Source organism: Sceloporus occidentalis, unplaced genomic scaffold (genome assembly GCF_023333645.1).
Source record: "Sceloporus occidentalis isolate IW3139 unplaced genomic scaffold, rSceOcc1.0.p SCAF_191, whole genome shotgun sequence".
Taxonomy (NCBI): Eukaryota; Metazoa; Chordata; class Lepidosauria; order Squamata; family Phrynosomatidae; genus Sceloporus; species Sceloporus occidentalis.
This window is the reverse complement of record NW_028317171.1, coordinates 500,848-523,854: the sequence shown is the minus strand read 5'-3', so window position 1 is coordinate 523,854 and position 23,007 is coordinate 500,848. Positions and strand designations below refer to the sequence as shown.

The following is a 23,007-nucleotide window of genomic DNA, read 5'->3' as shown; positions in this document are numbered from 1 at the left end:
TCAACTTTCCCATACATGTTTTCTCCAAAAGGCAACTTGGGCAAGCTCAGTTGTTCAGACTTTCCTGCCAGGAGGCCTTGCCACATACAGATTGGAAGGAGTATATACTATAACACTTATAAGTATATAAGTGGCTTTACATCTATCTGGATGTAGAGGACATAGAAACTAGGACTCTGTCTCCTAGTTTCTATGTCCTCTACATCCAGATAGATGTAAAGCCACTGTGGTGTACTGGATTAAGTGCTGGACCATGACTATGACTGGGGAGCAGAACTGAATCCCTGATGGGCCACGAAAACCAACTGGGTGTCCTTGGAGGTTACATGTTCTATGCCTGAGGGGAAACCCATGGCAAACTTTCAGAACAATTCTTGCCAAGAAAACCCCCTGAGCCTTAGGGTCTCCATAAATCAGAAATGACTTGAAGGCATGCAACGAAAACAACAGCAGCAACAACAACAGGTCCATGTAAAAAAACAAAAACATCCAAATCTGATTCATACATAGCATTGGGGACTTAAATGATGGCTCATATTAATTCCATGAATTAGTTTAGTGCTTATGTTCATGGGTGTGATGCTGTATATACTGAAGAGAAACTGTCATTTGATTTAATAGTGTTACAATTAAATTATGCCATAATTGGGAAGACTTATTTAACTTGGCATACCACAGTCATTGTACTAATGTGAAACTCATGTGGAATAGAATGCACAGCATGGAAGAACAGTGCACTGTCAGAATTATTTATTCCTCTCCTTCTGTATGAGTTTAGAATGGCTGGCAGCCTTCCTGAAGGTTATTGAGACCTGGAGGAGACTGTGCCGAGAGCCTTTTCCTCCTCACTGCCAAAGGCGGCTTGGTCAAGCTCTGTTAATTCCCTGCTTCCATTAAGCCTTTTCCCAACAATCTTCTTGAAAGTCATAGTAAAAATATAAGACATATTTACTAAACCAATTCTCAATAAGACTCTTCGTTTCTCCATTAAAAAGAGTTTGGCAAGATTCTTTTTCAGACTACCATACATCTCCTACAGTCACACAGCTAGCATTATCTCCAGCCAGATGCACTCCTGCAATGTATCTGATGCTTGAGGGCATCTGTATTATATGGGGAACCTGTCTAGTTTGTACAAGTGTTTGTGTGCTTTCCCATGAGTTTGAGAAGACTTCATAAAGCAGCTAAGCACCAAACTACAGTATTAGTAGGTTGCTGAATTGAGGAGAGAACTCAGTCGTAGATGGCCTGGGAGATGAAAGAAATAGCCATTAAAGACAAAGAACTCCTGAAAGATCTAGGGATGAATGACCTAAATCCAGTTCCTAGTCTTGGCTGGAGTAAAGCTATTGAATCGATTTCAGTTAAGTAATTCCTGTTTCTTTGATTTGTTTACATTATTTTATTTAGAGCTAGCAGTTCAATTCATACTAACATTACCATTCCATTTAACCCATTCATAAATCTTGATGCATCAGACAAAGTAGACCCTACGTTGCAAAAGCTTGTACCTTTGTTATTTTTGCAACTACAAGTTGACATTGTTGCCCTTCAGGAATTTCTTCTCCACTGCTGCTACTTGTAGAAACACTATAGTAGGGTTCAACTCAGTAACATTGTTATTAACAATAAGTTTGTTTAGGTAGCAACAGTCCTATCCAGTTCAATGAATTTCTGCTAGAGTTTACTGATCCTTAATTGAGTTCATTTGTAAAACAATGCAGCTGTGTTGTGGCAGATAAAATACTATACAGAATGAAGCAAACTAGGAAAACAGAATAAATACATGTGGACAGCTATAAGACTGATTTTAACACTTCAGAAATGACATACTGGTAATTTACTTCTAACTGTATCCAAAAAATTGAATACTCACAAAGTGGGTAGTGAGAGTCAGTGTGATATACCAGTTTGAGAATTGGACTGTGACTCTCGAGAACAGGGTTCAAATCCCAGATCAGCCATTAAACCCACTGGGTCAGCCTGGGTAAGTGACAGTCTCTTAGCCCTGAGGAAACGTCCCAAAAAAACCCCTGTGATAGAGTCCATTAGTTGGAAATACCTTGAAGACAGACAACACACACACACACACACACACACACGTACGTGTGGGGTGGTAATTCAACTGATGACTCTTTTAGTTAACTGGTTTTTATAGGGTCTTAACAGAACTTTATGTTTAGGAAAGAAACTTTCTTGAGGCAAATGCTTTGCATGTGCAAGGTTCTAAGTCCTCAGAGTTGATGATAATAACAAACTCAGTTATGTAGGGTGGGAAAAGTTTCTTCATCTTTGAGATGAGTCAGAGTAAACATTGGCTCCATACAGACAGGCCAAAATAAAGCTGCTTCAGGCCACTTTGGAGGTATGCTATTTAAATGATGCATGCGTCCTAAGAGTCTGGAAGCCACGCCAAAGTCACAATCCAGTCCTAAGGACTGCAGCACAGCTTTGGTGCAGCTTGCAGACTCTTAGGATGCATGCATCATTGAAACAGCATACCTCCAAAGTGTCCTGAAGCAGTTTTATTTTGGCCTGTCTTCATTGGGCCATTGCTGGGCTTTTAAAATGAAAGATTCTGTAAAAGAAAATTAGAAGGAAGTATTTAATAGTACAGTGGGCCCTCAGTATCTGCAGGGGATTCATTCCAGACCCCCCCCCACCATGGATACCGAAATCCGTCAATGTTCAAGTCCCATAGTAGTCAATGTTGGTGTAGCCACGTGGCCATACCACCATTGAGGACAATGGCACTTTGCCCCTGCCCCTGCTCCCTCCCTGATGCCAGCCTCACTGTTCTCACTGTGACAGGCAGCAGGGGGATACCTCTTCTTCCCCTGTTGCTGCAGCTGTGGCTCTTTACCAACTCCTCCTCCTTCTCTTTCCCACCTCCTCCTTCTTCCTCTTCTTCACTCTTCCTCCTCCTCTTCTCCTCTTCCACTTCTTCCCTGCTGCTGCGGTTCTTCCTCCTCCTCATCTTACCTCACCTTCTCCACCTTCCTGCTCTTCCTCATCCCCCTTCCATCACCACTCATCCTCCTTTTCTTCTCCTCTACTCTGCTCTTCCTCTTCCTCTTCCTTCCTCCTCCTTCTCCTCCTCTTCCCCACATCCTCCACTTTCTCCTCCTCCTCTTACCCCCCTTTGTTGCCCTCCTCCTCCTCCTCCTCTTCCTCATCCCTGCCACCTCCTCCTTCTCTGCCAATGCCACCCTCCCCATCCTGTAGTTTTTGGCATCCGTGATGGGAGCTGGCAGAGCAGAACCCCTCAAATATGAAGGGCCAACTGTTGAATGATGTGTTGATTTTGTGTGTGTGTGTTTGTGTCTGTCTGTCTGTCTGTCTGTCTTACAAGAACATATAGTAGACATTGTATAAATCAGTGCTATTTAAAGTGATGGCCCATGAGCTGGCTCTGGTCCACGAGACCTTGGTTCCTGGTTCCTACTGAGTTGCAGCCAATGGGTAAAAATGCAACACCAGTCCTTAGTTCCATGGTAGGAAAAACTTGTAATTCCTTTACATCATATAATTTGGGAAGCACTGGTATGAATGATACTCTATAAATATAATTACAAAATCTATAACCAGTATTTCTGACATGTTGAGGATATGAAAGAGGGAGAGATATAGTTGTCCACATGTTGTGGGATTGAATCCCATAGAATGTTAAAAAAATTAGACAGAATGAAATAAAACTAAACGAGAGATGGCTAAAGGGAGAAGTCCAAGATACAGGGGACATACTTAGCTATGCATGGGTTACGTATTAATCAGATATGTAGATATTTATTGGATTGCAGGATGAGAGACCAGCAGTTACATTAATACAGTGCAGTTCTGCCATGTTTGAAGAGGCATAGAGGCAGGGTTTAGCCTATTTAAGGCCGTCCCTCTTCGCACTCTCCTTCTTTGCCAAAGATGGCCCATCCTCCTGCTTCTTCATCATTGTGAGTTCTTCTGGTTGCTTCAGGGCCAGGTAGGAATTTTCTCCCCTTTCCAATGATTTTTTTTTTTTTGGCCTATCCCACACTGTTGTTTGGAGACTATGACAATTGGTTTGAGTGCGGTCATAAATAGGTTTCCCTGGCATATTTTGGGGGAGATATAAGATTCAGGTGAACACCTACAGCACCCTCTTGGGTGAAGGTTAAGTCTCTGGAACTGACTCTTTAGGTCTTGTGACTAAACAGGCAGGGAAAGAGATTTGCCTTGGAGCTGGTCTAAGATATAAACCCTCACTTAAGTCTTGTGAGTTAAGTGAGGGTATTTTGGGTTGGCGTTCCCGGATGCGGGCTGGCCAGGGAGCAACCTACTTCTGGGTTGCCCTTGGGGCTCAGGCGTTTCACCATGCAAGGTTGAGGAGATAGTCTAGGATTGGACCACCTACCCCAGCCACTCCCGCACTAGGTTACTCCCCCAGTTTTTGCAGATCTTGAAGAAATACAGTTAAATATGTTAAACAAAGTTGCCCATTTGTAATCTAGTTCTCTGTGTCTGGTCTTGTTATTTCCTGTATTGGTCCGCAAACAGTTTATGTCCATAATGTCCAGTGTGATGTCCACTGTTTATCTCTGCCTGCCCCACCCCATCTCTAGGAAAGACTCACCTATAGTAAATGTACCTGAATGTATATGTTGTATTATAATTATGGAGATGATACTTTGTACTTTCTGGATTTTTATAGATCTGAGCTCTGAATAATACTTTTGTGATTTGATCAGTCCAGCTTGTTGAACTTGCTTCCAGAGAACTGAGCGGCTAGTGATATACTCCCATCTGTCTTGCTGTTTATCTCCTGGTTTTCCACTTCCCACTGTTACCAATATATCGTTTATTCTGACAAATATTAAAAATAATTTTTCTAGTTGTACCCTTCTAGGAAAAATTGATTGATTTTATTTTTCCCCCTGTTATTTCATAGTAACATGAATTACTTGTGTATGTAAAATATTAGCATGATAACACTGCACCCATGTGTATGTAATTTAGAAATATTGTAACGAATACATCATACTATACCAACATGATTATAATAGCACTTTTTCTTAATATTGCACCTACAAGTCTAAAAAAGGGATATGAATTCAGTTTCGTGTGGTAATTGCAAAAATTGATGAACAGTCTGTGAATTAATCTTCATTATCACAGTGCAAACACTGAAAACCTTTTCTGTTGGCTTGCAGTAAAATTGAGCTGAACTCTTTGAAATGCTACTTCTGAAGCCATAAGAACTTTATATGCTTGATATTTTCAGGTACAGTCCTATATGGAGTTATCCATATGCACAGGATTGCATGGCGCTTGTGTAAAGAAAATTAGTTTGGTGCCAATCCAAGGACATTTTTAGATGCTTGTGAAAATATTTCCACATCCATGGCTGGAGTGTCTTCTTGCCATGGTGTGCACTGTTGAAAGCCACTCTCAAAATACTCTGAATTTCAGATTGCCTGCGAATATGTTGGGTGGGTTGCAGACAGCCCAGAACCATACTGATTATATATATATAATATATATATATTTCTGTATGGCCATTCTGGCTGTAGCTAATATATGGATTTTGTAATACATTATGGATGACCTTGTGGTTCTGAGGAAATGCATTATGAGAACAGTCTCAGAAATGTATTATTCAATAGTGTAATTGCAGTTGCAATTGTGAAATGTTTTATTTGTTTGTTCTAAGCATTTTTACTCTGATTCAGCTGAAAAGGATCCCAGAGTGGTTTACAGATAATTAAAAACAAATAAACAAACAAACAAGGCATGCCCTGCCTGCACACCTTCAGCCTAACTGTAAATGTGTGCCTGAAAGTACAATGGCAATGCCTCCTAAAATATCAATGTCTATAGGAGTTTGTATAAAGCAACCTATGTAGTCAGGTAATGGATCTAATATAATAAATATAATAAATGGTGAGACAATGCATACACAACATTGCTGGTTATGCCACAGCTTCATTTTGCTGCCTTGCCTTTATATTCTGCTTGTGGAAGGAGGGGGGGGGAGTTAAATCTTCAAGTGCATCCATATAGAAGCTGGCAGTGCATAGGATAAAAGCTTCTGTTTCATTTTCTGTTTCTTCTGTCCACTCATCCAACTCTAGCTGTAAACGAAACTGCAGAATACCAAGTGCATCCCTTCTGAGAGAAAACTGTAGTTCTACCAAATCTCTGGTCTTTAGCAGACAGAAATTTAAGTACAGTGGACCCTTGTTATCTGCTGGGGTTTGGTTCCAAGATCCCCAGTGTATAACAAAATCCGTGGATGCTCAAGTCCCATTAAATAGCAAAATGGTGTCCCTTATTAAAAAAAAATGGAAAATCAAGGTTTGATATTTGAAATTTATACTTTTTTTGAACATTTTCAAACCATGGATGCTTGAATCCGTGTATAAAAAATCAGTGTATAAGAAGGGCCAACTGTAACACCTTATAGAAAGGCACTTTGTCGGGGGATTATCGCATTACTACTAAACCCGATTTACCTCTTCTGAGTTACTTTCAAATTCAGGATACAGCCAGGTATTGCATGGATTTTGCCACCATTTCCACCTCCCGACTTCATCCAGGCAAAAATCTAGCTAAAATCTGCTCTCGGTTGGCCAATTTGCAAAGTTGGAAAGCTCCTGAAAGTGAAAAGTGGCCAGTTGAGGGCAGATTTTAGCCAGATTTTTGCCTAGATGCAATCGGGAGAAGGCAACAGTGGCAATGGTGGCAAAATCCATGCAATAATACCCGGCTGCATCGAATTTGAATGTAACTAGGAAAAGGTAAATTGGGTTTATTAGTAATCTCCTCAGTCTGACAAGATGGCAAAAGAATCTTGGTGGACTTCTTGAGAACATGGTACTTGGAGACAGATCCTTTAGAACACTGGTTAGGTTTCAAAGAACAAATAACTTATTTCTGCGAAGATTACTTGATTTTAGTTAATATTCCTCAAGTCTACAGTCTCTCTCTCTCTCTCTCGGTTGTGAACGGAAAGATTTAAAGGTGCACTGTTCTTGCTTGGAGCTTGCTGGGCAGTCTGCCTTAAGTGCTGGAATCCAGGGACTCAGGAACTATGATTAAAGGATCTCTAGTTTGGGAACTATCTCATTGCTCAACTGAGTAGTCCAGCCCTTATGTAGTCTTGCTACTGACTTTCCTGGCTCGGCTAAGCTTTTTGTTGATTGCCCAGTTGATATGCATTCTCAAAGTGGCATTAGCCACAGTGAGTCCCTATATCAGGAGAAATGCATAACAACAACAATGTCACATTGAACTGGAAATAAGGAACATTCTAGACAATTTCCAACTGGAAATTGAGCTTGGTAGATAACATTTTTGAATTCAAACATTGTTGTGTGTGTGGGGGGGGGGGTGTGGATTAGAATATATAATGAAGTTTACAAAATCATTTCAGTTTCAAGTAGCCAGTGGTTGTTTGTGAATGAAGAGAGAGAATTGTCTGGATGTCTCAGAAACTAGGATGAATTCTCATACCAGAACATAAGAGTTGTGCTAAGCCAAACCATAGGCCTATGTAAATCCACAGTCTGCTGCCATAGAGAACAACCAGATGCCTCTGGTATGTTCACAAGCAGGACCAGTGACAGTCTTATTTACTCATGGGGAAAATACATTTTACACAACACATATATACACAGCTAGTACAGTACAAAAATGCAACAACATCATTTCAGTCTTATGAGGTATTTCCCCAATATGAGCTCTGATCCAGTTTATGTCCAGTTTGTGTCTGACAGTAAAATTCAAAGTGATAAACGTGGGAGGAAAAGTCATAAATTGAAAGACCAGGATTAATCTAAGTTACTAATGGTGGTAGTTTCCAGATCACCAAGTGAAAATAAACGTAATGATCATATGATAATGTAATTAATGTAAGTTAATGCATAATGGTCGTCTCCAGATTACTACGTGGAAATAGATGTAATTATAACATAATAACTGTCTAAAACTGCTCCAAGACCACTTGTTACAATGAGGTTGTGCAGCAGTCCTCAGAGATGTTCTAATGAAATGGAGATACATATATCATCTGGAGAAATAGCTGAAATGCATTGCTTTTTTTAAATAGAAGAGATAATAGGTTCTGTTGAACAGTTTGGAGATCAAGTTACAGCAAATAGGAGTGGAAAACTGGCAGAGTTGGGACCATTACAATCCAGAGTCATAGCTACTGGATGGCTCATGAATTTTAAGTCTCTGAGAGTGGGATGTTTACCCAAAGTCACCTTTGGAGAAACTGACACCTTTTAGGACATCAGTTGTAGACTTTGTGCAGTCCACTTTCCGAGCTCAAAGACGAGTGTGTCACACATGAATGTGCATACTCATACAAAATCACTGTGGGGACTACTACTGTGGCAAGTGAAAAACCCAGTTTAAGTGACACCCAAATATTTGATCTGTTCACAAATATACTCTCCACGTAGTGCTGTGTGCATGTGTACACAAGAGATAGAGAGATGAGAATAAGCTCACGGCTTTGCCCGTAATTGAGAAGATGGAAGAAAATGCCCCATCCAACGTTCATTTTTTTTTTTTTTTTTTTTGGCAGGGTAAACATTTATATTGTCAAATGTCAAAATGGGTCTTTAAAACTCCTATTTAAAAGTCAGTAAAAGTAAAAATTAACCATGCCATTTCAGTGCCATTTGGGATTTGCAGAATCCTTGCATGATATTGCAAAACATACCATATTACCTAATGGTCCAAAAAGTGGTAGTATGGTGTTGAAGAACTGGCATTCTACTGTGCAGACTATTTTGATGAATTGTAATTGAGACAAAAACAAGAAGTATAAGGGCAAAAAATGATCTTAAGCACTACTTTTCATAGACTTTCTGTACATAGCTCAATACATGTCCTTTTTGTATTTGCCATTCATAATGATATATTGATCAATCTCTCTCTTATTATAGGTACTGGCCCATAGAAGCTCCTGCTCATTTTTTCTAGGTATAGAATTACATCTGAAAACTAATTTTCTGTCCTGAAATTAATGTACAGTGATCACTTTTATTTTGCATTATCATTGTAAAACCTTCCAAAATATCAAACTCTTGATGTTTTATAAAGGAAGTGAGGAATCAGACAGAATGTAAAGAAAAATGTGTAGAAACTAATTAGTAATAATAATAATAATAATAATAGGTTTTATTTTGCTACAGTGATATGGTGTAAGTAACTGCCGCTTTTATCTTTCCTTAATGCATTTCAAAGACGTGGATGGAGAACTAATAGTACAACTCTCTAAATTAAATCGTATCAAGCATTCACAGAATACTAACTTTTTATTTAGAAAATAAAGGACCATAAGCAGATAATAGGAACAAGTAATTCTCCCTGGTATATAGTTGCTCTTTTTCCCCCCTGCCAAAATATGGACAAGATAAGGAGCTGTGTGAAGGCTTTAAGACAAAGTTGCAGTCCAAAGCCAGTTGGATCCACATTATCATCCTGCTTGACAAGATCTATGCGATCAGTTCAATACATGAAAGGAAGAAAGTTGTCTATTGGGGCTCCATTTTTGTTGAGAATTTTCTGTACTTTGAACATTTGATCTGCTTTTCAGACTGTTGGCTAATCTAATTCACTACCCTGATTTGCTCGCCTAGGACAGGGGAAGACAACTGCTAACATGGCATCTCTTTACTAGGGCACCATTCCCACTACATAAAAAACTGGTTTGCAAACCGTTTTGAAGTGGTTTAAATGGCCCTTGTTCACACTTGCATCGAATCCATAGCGTGGTTTGTCAACCCGCCCCCCTCCCGGCACTAGACCCATTTAAAGCACTTCTGGATCTGCTAAATTCCCCACATCTTTTAAAGCCCTTCATGGCTTGGGCCTGAATTACTTGAGGGAACGCCTCTACCTACACAATCCTCCCAGCACTCTCAGAACATCTGGAAATAACCTATTGGAGTACTCAAACGCCAGGCTAACAACAACTTCTTACAGAACATTCACCTCCTTGAAGCCAGCCCAAACAGGAGCAGAAAAGATTGGCTCCTATTTGGGCCAGGAAAGAGACAGCTTTCCCGGCCCCACTGCAGCCCCAGGGCAGCTTGAAGCCACTCACGTCTGGGCAGCCGCTTGGCTACTGAGTGGCCTCCGTGTGTGTGTGGTGTGTAAACACTGTGCTTCCAAGATGCTTAGAAGGCATCTTTAGTGGGGTGTCTGTTCTTACCCTAAGTGTTCTATTAGCATTTATTGAACAATATTGGATGTACCGGGTGAGAGTATAAAGAGAATACAGCTACCTAACAGATATTTCTATAGCTTTTCTGTAATGAAACTCTTCTACAGTTCTTACATGAATTGTGAATGTGAACAATATCCTGCATAATGGTTTGGTAGGCACAGCATTTCTGTGCTGCACTGATAGGACTGTCTGAAGGACAAGGGCGTCAAGCTTCTAGTAAAACCATCTTTATATTTTGCCTCTGTTGAGTCTTTGAGAAAAGATTTACTGTGGCTTTCAGCAACAGGAGATGCATTTATAATTGTGGACACCAGCCAGCCTGCTTTAGCCAAGGTTAGAACTACATTTACATCTTGTAACTATTACAATAATCTATTGATGTTGGCTTTAATGAAGGACATGTGTGGTGTGTCATAACATTATGTGGAAAGAATGATTAGGAGGGCTTATTGAAAGCCACTGCATTGTATACCTCACTCACTGATTTGTATGCTTGAGGGTCACATTCATATTTTGAACCAATAGGAATTGCATAATTGTCCACATCATGACTTTAACCTCTTTTTGTTATAAAAATAAGCAAAGCCTTGCTGTCATCCTTAGTTTTACTCTGGGGGTTCTATCTTACAATATATTGTATACAACATTGATTTTAAAACATAATAGAGTTAGACACCTGGAGGACTGACTGCCCATACTCTGTGTGGTGATTTATTTTGATTTGGACTTGCTGCTAGCTTCAGTTTGTGATTGCAGTGATTGGATTGAGAAATAGCTAATGTTCAAATCAGATACAATAGTGGCATATTCTAGTTAAGTTATTATGCGGTACATCGAGCAATGGAGAGGGAGAAGGGCAGACATATGAGCCCCAAAACATCTCTCTTAGTATTTCCATGTGAACACTTTGGTGAGATAGGCATGCACCTAAAACTACGTAATAAATATATGATTGGTTTTAAATATATGAATTATTTAACCACTGCATCACCAGGGCTCCATATTTCTTGTGAGCTCTCTGACATAGAAGGCTAAAGGTCTCAAAAATATAATTTTCAGAATTTTAGAGCATTTTAACCATGGCAGTTAAAATGGTGTTGAACTGGTTTATTTCTGCAGTGTGGATGTAGCCTCAGTCTAGTCTGAGATAACTCAAGATTCAACATGGATGAAGATTCACTTGAAGGAAGGGGTGGATGTCTCACCAAACTTTTCCTCATCTGGCCCAAACAAGTCACAATTCCACTTATCATACTGCTTATAGCAAGCAGGATCTGATTGGCTCACCCTCTCCTATCCCCAGCCACATTACCAAAACACAACTCAAGTGAGCTCAACCCAACTAATAATATTAGAAGCAAAGATAAAAGTGCATTTAAAATGCAAGGCCTACACTGACAGAGCTGGATGACACATCATTAAAATTCAATAATATGATTAAACTTTAAATTTGTTACAGACTATGCAATCAGTCACTCAATAAAGTGTCAAATGATATTAAGTAGACAGGTAAATAGTAAAGTACATAGTGATGACAGATCTATTTTCTATCTATTTCCTCAAAAATAGATAGCATTAAACAGGCACAATCTAAGAACAGTCTTGTTAGAAATGCTTAGTCAGGTTTCTGTCATGGGGCATGCATAAATTACTGCATCCCGGTTCAATACCAAAGATACTTAAAAAGTCTCTTACAGGTGTAATTTAATTTCATCACAAATCATCAGTCCAGATGTTCTGTTGTGCTGGAGATGCAGGTATTGTCCACTTCTTTACACCAAAAACTATAAATAAAATATATTTATTGAATATCATTCTTTATATTAAAACAAAATTAAAAGATCATCTAAAAATGATAGGAAAGGAACTCAGAAATCTTTTTTTTTTCCTGCCTGTCCACTCCAAGCCCTATAATGTACTTTTAGAACAAAGGTTCCTCTTGATAAAAATTCAGGTATGGAATTTTAAAGCATGAATGATACATTGTGAGTGTTAAGGAAAATAATTAATGAACCTATTGTTGTTGCTACCAATTATAAAATGTCACGGAGCACCATGGGAACACAAGGACTAAATAATAGCATTGCCTGGATTCAGCACAGAAATCTCAAGGGAAAATAATTACGGTTTTAATATGTTTCAGAAGTCTCTGAATAAATTAATTAAAATACATAAACACATATTGGTCACAGAAGTGAAGATGTCATGCTAAGATATTCTGTTAGTAAGGTCACTAGCATTTAAACCACCTCAAAACAAAGGCTTGGATCCTGACAAGAGCAAGTAGGAAGGAGGTCATTGCTCAGGATCCAGGTGGCTATGCTGCATATTTGTGCACTGTCTGCAATACTGTTAGCATGTTCTTTAAAAAGGATGGATGATTTTTTTCTATCATTCTTGTGGAAACTTAGAACAAGCTTGGGAAGATTTAAAGTAATTCATTCTTTTCTAGAAGTGAGTGTTTCTTAATCAGATTTCCCCAAGTTGTGTGGTTGAAAGAGTATAATTAATACAGATGTGGCATTTGCAGACTTACATGATTTATTACTTCCTGGTGTAAATAGAAATAGCCGTTCTTAGTGCATTTTATACTATTATATATACTCGTGTACAATTCTACCTCGTGTATAAGTCAAGGGAAGGTTTTTGGGCCAAAATCATGTTATGACCCATGGATAAGTTGAGGGTAAAACTTAGTGGCATGTAACAAAAGATACAAAGGGGAAGACACCACTTCCCTCCCTCCTTCTCCTTCTCCGGACCTCTCCCGACCACCTAACATGACTTCCCTGCTGCTGGAGGAGAAGGTTTTAACATGGAATTGAGAAGGGAAGGAAGTGGAGTTAAATGGGGTGTTGGTTTGATGGGGAGAGAAGACTTTAACATCGGATTGGGAAGGGAGGGAAGTAGAGTTAAATGGGGTGTTTGGTGGGGAGAGATATCTGGAGGAGGATGAGGATGGGGAGAGAAGGTTTTAACTTCAGACTGAGGAGGGAATCACCTCTTCCACACACAGACACACACTTTAGAGTGATCCTTTAGAGATCACTACTGGACACAGAGAGTGAGGGATGGGACGAATTCTATCAGGACATTTCTAAGCAGTATCACTTTGTTGACCCGTACGTAAGTCAACCCAGGATTTTAGGGTCAATTTTTAGGCATACATTTTTTGACTTACAGTTGAGTATACTGCATATAGTAAATTCAAATAGCAATTAATGTTAGCTATTTAGAAGTGAAAACTGCAGAATTTTTCTGGGACCCAAACATCAGTTTCTGAGGAGGTAATGAAGGGTACATATTACTCTGATTGTCAATTGGTTAGTTCCATTTGGAAAAATCAAAATTTCTTCTTAGGTAGCAAGCCTTGGCCACCTTTAAGTCTCCTGATTCCTTTCTTACAATTTGAGCCCAAATCATCCTTGCAAGGTGGTACTGCCAGCACCCCTAATGTCCACAGTCTAAGTTGGGAGAATCCAGACCTACACCAGACTCATAATATAGTATGAGCCAAGGGATGTCACAGGGGAATCTTCTTGTCCTTTTCGTTCAGAGTTCGTTTTGTACAGAAAGCATCATTCTGTGCAGAAAAGTCCTAGACTATGAATAGTCTTTGAAAACTGCACAGTTTTTAAAGATTTCTTATGGGAAGAAGAAAATACTAAAATTACTTGCATAGTTCAAGAATAAAATTAATGAACAATCACGTTGCTATATTCAATAAAATCTTCAATATTAGTGATTTCTTCTAACCTTGGCTACTTGCAAAGTGCTTGATGTGAGTCCTATGTGAACATATTCATGTCTTTTCTTTCAGGATTGTCTCTATGATTTTCTTAAAGCACTGAGTTTACAGTTATTCACCAACTATCTTGAAAACTTATAGCTTTTAATTTCTTTGTAATCTCCCATTTCATAAAAAAAAACCTCAAGCAATTTTCTAAGCGTTATGCTTGTGTGAAAGTATATTGGAAATGCCTGTTAAAAATTATAGGAAGCAGTAGAATTGTTGAAAGGAATTTGAATTAGATCTTCAGAACTGGTGTGATGCAGTTTCTGTTTTGCTTTGGACTTTCTTGGTTAATTGCAATGTGTCTGTAATATTCCTCCTTTTCCAAACTGAATTGTTACCTGTGGGGTTGACAATATGTAAAATAACCTGATGGTTTATCTTTGTTCATATATCAATGCAAACCAATATGGGCAGATAAACATGCAATTTTTGCCTGTGCAATAATTTAATTCCATTGTGCTTCCTTCATGTTGTGTCATGTTACATGAATACATTCACATTTTGAGAATGGGAGAAGAACCAAATTGAATTTTGAAGGTGTGCATAGACCATCAATGCAATTTATTAATGTGGGTTGTCACTTTCTCTCTCTTTCTTTCTCTGTTTGTTTTGCACACTGTGTTGAATTTTGCTTGATCTTGTATGCAGCTTTCACTTATCCTGTATATAGTTTGATCTAGTTCTAGTCACTCATTCTTGTGTTCAGCTACTTGTGCTTATATTGAATGTGAATGAACATGAATATAGTCCTAGCAGACATAATTCACTCATACACATTTGCCATACGCACTCCCTCCATGATAACTTTCATCCTTCGGCCTGTGAGGGAGTGAACAGGCAGGTCCAGCTCCACCAGGGCTAGCCTGAAGGAAGAGAACCCTCCCTTCATACTAACTATCATCCAGCCTGCGAGGGAGTGAACAGGCAGGCCCAGCTCCACCAGCGCTAGCTTGAAGAAGAAGAGCCCTCCCTCCAGTCCATCTGCCTTGGTCCAGGCCTCAGGGGGAAAGAAGAACCACTGGACCTTATCCCCTTTCCCTCTACCATTTCCTTCTCCTTTTGTGTCGTGTCTTTTAGATTGTAAGCCTGAAGGCAGGGGACCGTGTAATGAAAAATAATAATTGTAAGCTTTTCTGATAGCCTTTAGGGCTGAAGGGCAGGGTATAAATGCCATAAATAATAATAATAATAATAATAATAATAATAATAATAATAATAATAATAATATATGGCCATGCTCTAGAAGAGTTTATTCCTGATGTTTGGCCTGCATCTGTGGCTGGCATCTTCAGAGAAATTTCTGCAGTGTGTTTTGGACCAAAGTGAACTGGCAGGAGTTTTATTCAGGGGGACTTGGTGGACGAGGAATTTGAAGCAAGACAGGTCATTCATGGCAGGAATAGGCGAGATGGAAGCTCAAACCATTTTGCTCACATTTTGATCAAAGCTGATCAAACAGTTCCAGGGCTGCCAGAATGTTTAAGTTGTTTAAAATAGCCTTTTTATGAGTCCCTGAAGTTTATAGTCAAGACTGGGTTAGGAGAACTGCACAGCAGTATGTTTAGCTGTTTTCCATACTGCTGTTTGCTGTTAGTGTAAATGAACACTAAAACTCTGTAATTAGGACTGTTGGTTGACATTAGACCAGCAGTATTTTAATTTCGTGTCATAATCTCCCCCTCTCTTGCTCTCAGTATCTAAATCTTTATCTGTGTGTAATTATAGATTTTTAAAAATCTAGTTTAAAGTGTTTTTTTTCCCCTTTTTCCTTTGGGATAATACATTTCTCTGATATGGTCTAGGTACATTTATTTTTACAGTTTAACTTTTACAAAACCTTTAATAATCCCTTTTTATTGCATAGGTAATGTAGGTGAGAATGTAATTTTGCTCTGTTAATGTTTTGGGGAGATATTAGAGGAGAAAGACTTCAGGTTGGAGAAATCTCAAAGGGTAAATGTTGTGTTGCAAGCTGTATTATCAAGCTTTTCAGTGTGCTAGAACAGCTGTTTGCAGACATTTTACTCTTGTAACCCTCTTTACATCTACATGAGATTGCCGGACCCTCCTGCTCGACATACTATATGAATAAAAACAAATTATTTATTGCGTGTGCATATTTTTGTCCACACTTTCATGCATATTTATATTTTAACATTTTATAAGGTAACAGCTCTTCCCCTCCTCCTCCCTCAGGCAGGTTTCAAAGATGAAAGACCACAGATGAAATCCTTGGGTCCCTGGTCAGTTGAACTCAGAACCTGTAACACCTATTTTCTCCAAGCACTGGATTTCTCGTACCCTGACGCTGCCACCAATTTGTCAAGATGAGTCCCACTCACCCAACTATTTTCATATTGTGGCAGCCCAAAGGGGTTTTTCTGTCCCCTCGCTGCCACCAATTTGTTACTGACCCTTTTAAAAAAATTCTCCAGACTTTGTTTTAAAATGCTTTACATTAATAGTAGTGTGGATATACACTCAAACTGCAGACAAGCTTTTGTTAAAATGAAAACAGAACTTTATTTACAAGATGACTTAAACGATATTTCACTGGTAGATGATGGATTAGACAATTGTTATTTCATATAATGGTTTGTTTCACTTTTTGATTTTACTTGTTTCACTTTTTGGTTTTACTTTCTTAGTCTTTATTTTGTTTCAGTTACAGTTTCTCTTACTCCACTCTCCTCAGAGAACAATGGTTGCTGTTAGTCAGGACTCATACACTGTCTTTCTTTGGGGTTATTTTCCTTAAAACTCTATTAATAGACCAGCCTGTCTGGCTATCTCTATCCTGCAGGATATTTCTCGACATTAACTTCCTCACTTGGAGTTCTGTATGGGTTTTAAGTCCCTCACTTCTAGACTTTAACCTTGTTCCTCTCTGGAACCCTCACTACAACTGCCCCTCTCTGGACTTAATCGAAACCCTAACTGACTTCCAATTGTCACCAACAGACTCTTTGTCAGCTTCAGCCTTCAATTTGATTGGCTGCCTCCAGCTCGCATTCTAGTGTGCTGTAGTGATTGAGTGTTGGATTATGAACCTTACTCAGGGGAGCCTTATTCAGCCATGGAAACCCATTGAGTGATATCAGTGGCATCACCAGGGTTGATGTCACCCAGTGCAGTAACTCATGCTGTCACCTTCCCCCCCAATGACCTCCTCCCATACCACACCATACAGAATCCTTAGTTATGTTTTTGGTGCCAATGTTACTCATAAATCATAATTCCCATGTATCAATGAATGCAATGGAAACAGCTGTGATATAAACCACTAGCAAAATTAAAATAATACTTTTAAATTACAATATAATGCGCACAACCTAAATGTATTTACATGTACATCATATCGTGTGGTTAAAATAAAAATATGGTAAAATGTGATTTTTCAAAGAAAATTGTAAAAGCTGGGCCCCTCCCTTACGCAGGGGACCCATTCTGCTCCCCCCATGTAAGGGAAACATTGCATATGGTGGAGCCCCATTAGAAGCAATGGGGCTTGTCCCCGGAGCGCGGTGTGCATGCCATGGGCATGCGCCCCATTACTTCTTCCAGAGTGTGCAAGGGCTTTTTCCAGTGCAGGTTCTAGCATATGCTGGAAGCCGCATAAGGTGCACCCGCATATAACGTGGGTGCACTCTGTGTGTGTGTGTGTTTGTGTGTATACTGTGTGTGTACACACACACACACACACATATATATATATACTGTGTGTGTGTGTGTGTGTATATATATATATATATATAATGGGGCCTCTCCTTTCTCTTCCCACTGAGCCTTGCCCCACTTACACCATCCCTTCAGCATTTTAAAGGGATGCAGGTGAATGCCCCAGTCTGTTTCTGCCCAAAGGCAGATGTTGGAGAGCAGTGGTTTGACACCCATAAAATGTCACTTGGTGTGGTCTGCACCCTCCAGTGATGCCCCTAAGTGACCCTGAGCTGGTCATACTCTCTCAGCCTCAGAGGAAGGCAGTGACAAATCCCCTCTGAACAAATCTTTCTGAAAAATGCTCAGGATAAATCGAAAATAACTTGAAGGCACGCAACAATACGAGCATTCTCATTTCTCTGATGTCAAATAATAATGGCCAGGTTCTTCACTCTGAAAAGAAAACAAGATTGAGAAGAAGGGGGGGAAACTATATTGCTTTGATGCCAGCCTAGTTTTGAGAGCTGACTTTTCCTATTTCTTTCTTCCAGCACATCCAACATTATTTGAAAAACAGAAAGCAATGGCATGCAGTCAAACATGTTGAAGAGCAAGTGATTTATTTCCCATGAGAGCAAGCTGCTATTCTGACCCTTGGTGGTAATTTGGACTCATCAAGGTAAGCATTTTATGTCAACTATTTATGAACATAAGCAGAGCGGCTGTTACACTGCAGTCATCATACAGATATAATGTTTATATTGGTTACTGTAGCCTTTTGTTAAGGCCTCAGTGTCAAACAAAACTGTGTACCAACTGATTTTGTATTAGTGCTGATTGACATGTGTACGGATATCACTTGAGATCTCATCCTTCAGTCACTTACAGATGAATGTGTGGGATGTGTCCTTTTGAAGAGTTTTCACAGCAGTACAATTGGCAGAGCCATTGAGGGAGGATGGGGTTTGATACTGTAATGACTGTTCTCATATCACTATTCTTTGCTGTCACTTCAGTGCATTGGGAGTTAAATAGTTGTTAATTCATTGTTGAATGGAAGACAATAACCTCTTCCATACTGAAGTACCATGGCTTAAATTCAACTAGAATAGATCCAGAGTTGATGTCACCTCCCCCATGACCTCCTCCCATATAGGGTTGCCATAATTGTCCACTAAAACCCAGGACAAAATGTAGGACAAAATCTAGACCAAACTGTGGGACAACTGCAGGACAAAACTCAGCCCAAAATGTAGGACATTTAAGGTCCTCCATTTTTCTTAAACATCCTACATTTTGGGCTGAGTTTTGTCCTGCAGTTGTCCTACAGTTTGGTCTAGATTTTGTCCTACAATTTGTCCCGGGTTTTAGTGGACAATTATGGCAACCCTACGGTCCCATACCACACCATACCGAAACCTTAGTCATGTTGTTGTTGTTGTTGTTGTTGTTGTTATTTATGCTATTTATACCCCGCCCTTCAGCCCTAATGGCTCTCAGAGCGGCTAGCAATTATTATTTTTAATCAGACGGTTCCCTGCCCTCAGGCTTACAATCTAAAAGACATGACACAAAAGGAGAAGGGAATGGTGGTGGGGAAGGGGATGAGGTCCAGTGGTTCTCCTCTCCCTCTGATGCCTGGACCAAGGCAGATGGACTAGAGGGAGGGTTCTTCTTCTTCAGGCTAGCCCTGGTGGAGCTGGGCCAGCCTATTCCCTAATGGAGGGAGGAGCCTCTATCTTCAGGCTAGCCCTGGTGGAGCTGGGGGGGGGCAGCCAATCACTCCCTCCCAGGCTGAAGGATGACAGTTATGGAGGGAGGAGCTTCTATCTTCAGGCTAGCATTTTTGGTGCTAATGTTACTATAAATCATAATTCCCATGTATCACTGAATGCAATAGAAACAGCTGTGATATAAACCACTAGCAAAATTAAAATGATACCTTTAAATTACAATATAATGCACACAACTTAAATGTATTTACATGTACATCATTTTGTGCAGTTAAAGTAAAATATGGTAAAATGTGATCAAATTTCTACAAATTCAATTGATTCTATGTGTGTACTGTACTTGCTTAGATAATTGGATTTAATTAATAAAATTCATTTTATTGAGAGATAGAAACTGGGAAATTACTTCATTACCACTGATACAAATAATTTAACTCTTCTAATTAATTGAGTTGCCATTCATGAAAAAAATAACAGGGTACTCCAGGTAATTTACATAGAATGGAATGGAGGTTGTCATCCTTGATCTTAAGGGAGATATTTTATTATTCTCACCTTCAGAACTGTGTCATTCTACAATGTGTATCCCCCCGCCCAAGACGGAGTGCCATAGTATAATTTTTGCAGGATAATACTGAAACTTTGACCTATCAGGAAACTGTTAGGTTGAGAGAGAATATAATAAATTATGAGCATCTTCCAACCTCTTCAATTAAGTTTTCTCACTAATCTATATCTCTACCCCTTTCTACCCCATCCTACCCTCACCAACATTTACACCATTTATTTGCCCTTCCAATACTTCCTTTATTAAAGCTTAGTGATTAATAAATAGGAGTGTAAAATATGTAACTTTCCACTTGTTGTTCAACTGCAACTTCTAGAATTACCCACTACTGACTATGCTGGCTAGGGATGCAAGAAGTTACAGTTCAACGACATCTAAAGGGCTTCATTATTCTCTCCACTCTGTCACAAGAGTAATAAAGCAATGTTGTATTAATTTCAGCTAAATGATATTGGCCCATCAAAAATGTGATCAGAAGCTGGCTATGAAAAATCAGTGTATCAAAGGTAGAAAATACTTAATCTTTTTTTTTTAGTGCCTATGAGTATATGCAGAACTTTTTTTTCCCTGCACAACGGAATGACTACACGTTTTCTACCTTCTCATATGCTATTAGGAACATGGTCTGATAGGATCTGCAAAGGTCTATGGTAAGATATGCATTTTGCTCATTCCACTCAATGGGACCGAGATGTGAAACAGACCACCCTGAAGGAGTGGCTTCTGGCCATTCTTTGAGCACTGGATCAGGGCTCTGGCTACTGCACCCGGTGGCCCTAATCCAGCAATTTGCTGGTACAAAAAGAAGCAGCAAAAAGCCACTCTATTTTGTTCTGGGGAAAAGGTGCCTTTGCTGCCACTGCAGTGTTTTTTCCACATTTTGGCAATGTGTGGCACCTAAGCCCCACACTTCCAAAATGCTGAAATGCTGCCCACCATCTGGTTGAGTGGTGTGGTGTGATGCTGGCTTGGGGGCAGAGTCAGGGTGTGTAGCGTGTGGACGCCACGCCCCAAGCCACTGAGAAGCCTGCTCTTTTTGCCAGTCTGTACCGGCCCTTAGTTCTGAGTAGAGTTTTAAAAGACATAGGGAGTGATAGGAGAGTCTGAATTTAGGTAATTTTATCTTTGGTCACTGAGCTCCAGCTTTATTGTGTTCCTCGAAGTGTGTGATCCTGTGCAGAATGGATCAGGGAAAAGCAGAATGAGAATGGGGAGGGAGAAAATTCAAGAGTGAAGGAAAAACAAGGAGAGTTTTGTGAGGTTGAAGCTATTACTATGACACTAAAAGAATCATTTAGTAAAACCCATACTTTTTCACTGTCTACTTAGAACTAGGTAGAAAGGAGAAAACCTTCCACTTAGTTATCCAAGTAATCAGCACTCTGTAACCAATAATAAGTACACTGAAGGATTACAAAGGGGATTCAGTGGTATTTACTTCTGAGTAGACATAAGCAAAAGCCATCATTATACCAAAATATGAACTGAATAACATTTCAGATGAATTCAGTGACACTGTAAGAAACAGATTTGAGCTACTGAGTATAATTGACTGGGAACCTGAAGAACTGAGGACAGAAGTCAAAGACATAGTTAAGGACAAATGCAAGAAAACACTAACAGTGGCTAAAAAGAGGGATAAGAAACAGCGGATGATAGATGAAACACTTCATGCAGTAAAGGAATAAGAAAAGCAAAATCAAAGAGAGATAGGAATAAAACCAGAAGTATGAATGTGACTGTGAAAAATCCGACGCGCAGAAATAAGGAGAAATACTACAATGGCCAATGCAGAGAAATAGAAGACAACAATGAAAAGGGAAGAACGAGAGACCTTTTCCAAAAAAATCTCAGAAATTAAAGACCAAGTTCAAACCATGGGCAGGGATGCTCTGTGGAGAAAAAAAGAACATAATAACGGAACAAGAAGAAATAATGTGTTGGAGGCAATACACAGAAGATTTATACAAAAGAGTTGAGGGAACAGATGACATTTGGAATGAGGAGCCATATGAAGATGAACCCCAAATTCTAAGAAGTGAAGTGGAATCTGCAATAAAGGAAATGGGAAAAATAAATCACCAGGAACTGATGATATCCCAATTGAACTATTACAATGCTCACAGACAGATGCATCTTTAGTGCTAACTGAAATATGCCAACAAATGTGGAAAGCAAAGAGGTGGCCAGCAGACTGGAAATGCTCAATATACATATCAATCCACTAGAAAGTATATACAAGGACTGCAGCAAATATAGGACAATAGCACTAATCTCATATGCAAGCAAAATAAAGGTCAAAATTCTGCCGCACAGACTCCAAACATACACGGAGAGAAAAATTCCAGAGGTGCAAGCAGGATTCAGAAAAGGGCACTAGGGACCACATTGCAAACATGTGATGGCTAATAGAGTGCACCAAAGAATTCCCCAAAAGAATCAACATGTGTTTCATAAACTACAGCAAAGCATTTGATTGTATAGATCAGGAAAAGCTATGGAATGCACTTACACACATGGGGGTGACACTACATCTGATAGTCCTGATGAGGAATCTGTACCAAGCACAAGAGGCCACCATCAGAACAGAATTTGGGGAAACAGAGTGGTTCCCAATAGGCAAAGGGGTCAGGCAAGGCTGCATCCTATCATCCTACTTGTTTAATTTATATGCTAAAAACATCATAAGAAAAACAGAATTAGAATAAAAGAAAGGCGGAGTTGAGATAGGAGGAAATAACATTAACAACCTAAGATATGTGGATGACACCATAATATTAGCAGAAGACATTCAGGAATTGGAACAGCTAGTAAGGAAGATGAAAAGCAGGTCTGATGCTGAATATAAAAAAAACAAAAATAATGACCACAGAAGAAATACACAAATTCAATGCTAGGAAAGGTAGAGAGTAGAAGAAAAAGAGGACGAGGACAAGCCAGATTGATAGACTCGATCAGGGGAATTATGAGCAAGGGCCTGCAGCTTCTGGGCAAGGAGGTGGAGGATAGAGAGTACTGGAGATGTCTCATTCACAAG

The 23,007-nt window shown here is 39.5% G+C and overlaps 1 protein-coding gene across 8 annotated transcripts in view; it reads left to right on the top strand.

Moving 5' to 3' along the window:
- GULP1 (GULP PTB domain containing engulfment adaptor 1) overlaps nucleotides 1–23,007 on the top strand; it is a 198,181-nt gene that overhangs the window by 57,477 nt on the left and 117,697 nt on the right. For all 8 annotated transcript variants that reach the window (XM_089502038.1, XM_089502036.1, XM_089502037.1 and 5 more), the window contains one exon: nucleotides 18,221–18,348. The gene's annotated coding sequence lies outside the window, so the exon portion shown is untranslated. The remainder of the gene's footprint in view (nucleotides 1–18,220; nucleotides 18,349–23,007) is intronic.